Below are 5153 nucleotides of genomic sequence, written 5' to 3' on the forward strand. Positions count from 1 at the left end.
TTTTTATAGCGTAAAAGCAAAATAAATTCTTACATACCGTAATACAGATAACCAAAGTATAGAATTTAATTTACAGTGACACGTGGGCCCACGAATGACCAAAAGTATCAAAAGAAATGAACCTACAGTTTTTGGATGTGACAAATTCAACTGTAATCCTCGCTGATATCAGTTATCTACAATCTATTCTGAGCCTGAAATGGGTGGAAAGGAGGGTGGTGAGATTATAAAATCGCAGTGAGTAAACAAACATCACTCAAAATATCTAAAGTCGAGTAAAAGGAGACTATTAAAATATTTCGTCAAACTATAATTAATCATCTTTCAACTTATTTCAACCAAATGAAATCAATTTATTTAAAGCAAGTAATTAGTATGGCTTATGAATTTCTTAAAAAAGCTTGGCTCATGCCAAAAATTATTATCATACTCAGTTATTTGTGATACCTTGGCCGAGGGCTATCCCAACTGAGTCGGCCAAGGCTATTAGAAAGTCATGTTTTTATTTTGAAAACATAGCCGTTCCTTGGCGTTGGCCGAGTTCCCCTTTACGTGGTGGTTTGGCGTGAAGTGAACTCTAAAATTTATACCTCGGGAGTTACCCTACTCGCCTCTCCAACCGAGGTAAAAATATAACAGGATTCTGTGCCCCTCTAATAGGCTAGTCCACAGAACCCAGCCCACTGCAGCAGGTCAAACCCACCATACAATAAAATTTTGACAGCATGATAGGGCTAATATATTACTACCCAGCCTGCAAGGGTAAAATAAAGCAATTCATACAATTCATAAAAAATACAGCCCAGCTAGTCATGCCAATACAATAACAGAAGCCATTAATTCAATTTTAAATTTACAACATATCAGTGATCTCCAATTACTCTATTTTCAAAATCGTTATTTCGTTTCAAAACAATTTATAAAATATTTTCATTTAAACTCATTTTGTTTACAAAACATAAAAATTTACCATTTTAACTCATTTTCATAAAATTCACCAAAATCGAATAAAAACATACTTTAGATAATTAGAGTGATGGTAAGGTTACTCACAGTGTCTAGAGTAGGGATTTTCGAAATACTCAGACTACTGGTCCTCGGGTGCAATTCCCTTGCTTTTATCAGAGGACTCACCACCTTGACATAGTACAAAATCGAGAAATTCATCACATGGGTACTAAATTGAAATTAAACTAATTTAGACTACTAATGCTTGATATGGAATGCAAAAATGTCTAAATTTTGCCTAAACGCGGAGTTAGCCTATTTTGGTCTTTTACCCGATAAATCGATATACGCGTCTGTTTAAACTCCAAATTAATTTTTTTTTAGTTTCTATACCTCAATTGCACCCAAATTGACTTAATGTCCCTCAGTGTGGTGCAAATTATTAGTCCCGGTAACAAATTACGAAAATACCCCAGTGGGTAAAAATTCGTATTTTTGCTCCGAAAATTCTCATTATTTTTTTTAGGCTCATAATTCATCATTATTCATCATAATTCCTCAAATAAACATCAAGATCAGCAGCCAATATTCCCCTAGAAAATTCGGCATAATGGGTTTCAATGGGAGAAAATTATATCTCTAGCTTATTTTTGCTATATTTCAATATAATCTAACTAAAATCACTTAATTCAATTAAAATCAACCAAAACTCAAGTTCAAAACTCATCCATGGACGTTTGGCCAGCATGGGTGTCCATACCCACTTTCTAATTTTGCATGGAAATGAGAAAAAAATGCATGGGTAGTGAAAATCACAAGGAAAATCAATGAAATTTACCTTTTTAATGATTGATTTCTTGATTTCTCTTGATTTTCCCCAAATTTTTCAGGTAGAGTTCTTATTTCTTTTCCCTCTTTTCTCTACTGGTTTGGACGGCTGAAGAAGATGAGAATCCTGGAATTTTGACCTTTTTAAAGGCTAAAATAATATAATATTATTTTATTCATTTTTTGAATGTTTTATTAATTCCTTAAATTCTAGCCATCCATTTGTTTCCAAATTTTCACCATACACTTGTCCCAGATATCCATAGCTTAGATAAAATTCTCAGACTTATCCAAAGTCTTGGTGGAGTAATTTTTTGAAATTTACACTTTTGCCCCTATAAAAGTCAAAAATTACATTTTTGCCCCAAAAACTGAAAAATTGCCCATAGACATATTTTTCATCCCTTATACTCATACCATTCTCCAATTTGTCAAATTTGATCTAAATTCTCTCAAAATCTCAAATTTTGTCAGTGAGTGGTAAAATTACGATTTTACGCCTACACTCTAAAAGTCATCGGAATTAAACTTTTTCAGTGCCAAACGCTCAAATTATACTCCAATAAGTCAAATGGGGCCAAAAAAATCTTTTCTAAAAATTCCCATTGTGTCCCTAGGTGGCAAATGACCATTTTACCCTTAGACAATGAAAATTTTGGTTTGACTCCAAATTGATCCTCAAACTCCAAATCACTATGTTAAACCATTCTGGGACTTTAATATTCTTAATTTCATTTTAAATTCTTTATTTGATCAAGTTCGAGGCTTAAATTAACTTAATTGTATCATTTGGTACATTGTCATCTTTTAACGATTTTTCTTTCGGGGCTTTTCAAGTATGCAAGCATATTGTCAATCATATGAATGACATGACAAGTATTTTATAAGGTCGGGCTTGACACTCGATGCCTTTCATAGTATTAGTGAGGGATTGCTAGATTTTACTACTAAGAGCCGATGGCAACCCCAACCAAGTAATCTTAGAAGTGCCTCGCCTAGGGTTCCTATTAATTGGATTCCACTGGATTTGGGAAAGGGGGTTCACGAAAAAGAAAACTTCGACCCTTGTGAGACCATTGAAAGTGCTGATAGTAATGACATTAATGTAAGCATGAGAAATTCCCTTTTGAAAGAGTCTAAGGAATTCACTGAAGAAATGGGAAAAATAATGATAGCCGAAGGGGATTATCATCCTAGGAAGGTATCTGTATCCGTTGTCCAACACTTTCCTCCAAGCTGTGGGAGTAATGTAAGGGAACAAAAAGAAAAGAATAAGGAGAAAGTAACTGTTGTAAATCACCGCCCTAGGAAGAGATCTGTTGTACGACATTTTCCTCCCGATTGCGAAAGAAATGCTGCCCTTGTGAGTTATGAGGAATGTAGGAAAATACAGCAAGCTTCGATTGAGGAACAAAGGAGAAAATCTCAAAAGGAGGAGGAGGATCCGGAAGAGGATCCTAAAGATACTTAATACCTTCGTTGAAGTTCGTATCACCATAAGTCTAGGCAAGTGTCATTTAAGGGAAAATGTAATAGTTATCTGTACAAAGAAGTTAATAGTTTGGCTTTTAAAGTATGAATAGAATATATTATAAAGTAGCTGTTTAAGTGACTGGATGTATATGAAAATCTTTTGGTAGGACAGTAGTGGACTAGCACTATGACTATTAAGGAAAGATATTTATCTTAGTGGCATGGTTGATCATCTTAAATAATTATTGAAGACTGATGTGGAAAGTCATTAATGATTCAAGCAATTACCCTAATTAACAATGAATATATTTTACAGTACTAAGAAATGGATACCGATTAACGTGATGAACTTTTGGGGTGATAACCCTAGATTTTGATGAGGTATAAAAGACCATTTGAATTGATGATGTTTGTTGAAAATTATTACTTATCGTAGTATGTGAGTTTTTGATATGATTCCAAGTGCAAAGCAAAATAAATAAAATTCTAGTTTATGGGACAAATTGTATCAGAGAAGATGATTCCGGAGCAAACACATTGAACTAGGGGACTATGTTATAATAAACGGGTTTAGTGTGTTGTAATTGCACAAGATATTGGGAGACAGTGTTGTAAGACTAACAATCAATCATGGAGATGTGAAATTGGGAATCTTAACTGTGGTTGCAATTCGAAAGGATATGGAAGAAATCAATGAGGCTCTAGATGACATTTTGAGCGATTAATGTGATAAAGTCAAAGATTGTAAGGTTGAGGGTGGAGGAAGTATAAAATGATGCCATAACATTATGAAATGATAATCTGACACAAATATGGTCCATTGGAGGTAAATGATGGAACTTGAGAAAGCTAATGTAAAGCCCGACCTTATAAATACTTGTCATGACATACATGTGATGGACAGCATGTTTGCATGCTAGGAGAGTCTCGAAAAATTTATAAAAGTGGGTATTATACCTAGAGGTATAACAAAGTTGATTTAAGCCTCGAACTAGATCAAATAAAGATTTTAGGGTGAAATTGAAAATTTTACAATCCAGGAATGATTTAAAATGGTGATCCGGAGTTCGAGGACTGATTTAGAGTCAAATTGGAATTTTCATGACTTAGGGGCAAAATGATCATTTTGCCACCCGAGGTTAAGATGTGAGTATTGGATGAAATTTTTTATCAAGATTGATCATTTGGAGTATAATTTGATTTTGAGAAGTGAAAAATTTTAATTCCGGTATTTTTTCAAGCATAAGGGTAAAATAGTCATTTTGCCACCTTAAGGGAAAATTTGTAATTTTACACCACCCAACACTTGTCCAGCACATGGATTTTACCCAATATTATCATGGATAATTGAAGAAATTTAAGTGGTGTAGAGAGATTGCTTAATGGCTAAGTATGACACATGGACCAATGGAATGGTGACGTGTCAAATTTATATCCATTTATTTTTTTTGGCTTAAAAATCAGCATAAAATCAGCCATTTCTCTTCATATGGCCGGCAAAGGAAGAACAAAGGAAGAAAAGAAAGAATAAGAACCCTAGGGTGAAAATTTAAGAGAAAATTGGTGGATTTCAAGTAATCAAGGAATCAAAAGTAAAATTTCTTGATTTTGACTTGTGATCTACCTTTCCAATGCATTATTTTGCATTTTCCATGGTTAAATTACTGTTTTCATGGTGAATTCATGGCTAGCCGAATGGGTATGGAGAGAGATTGATGTTGGATTGATTTGATTTCAAGTTATGTTAGTGGTTTTAGTTAGTTTACCATGTCTAGAAGTAAAACAACAAGACAAGAATTTATTTTCCCCATCACCCATCAATGGCCGAACCTACCTTGTCACGACCCGAAACTCCCCATCGAGCCCGTGACAATCGCCGTGAAGCCTCGACAAACATTCTTCAC

Source organism: Theobroma cacao, chromosome 7, assembly GCF_000208745.1.
Source record: "Theobroma cacao cultivar B97-61/B2 chromosome 7, Criollo_cocoa_genome_V2, whole genome shotgun sequence".
Taxonomy (NCBI): Eukaryota; Viridiplantae; Streptophyta; class Magnoliopsida; order Malvales; family Malvaceae; genus Theobroma; species Theobroma cacao.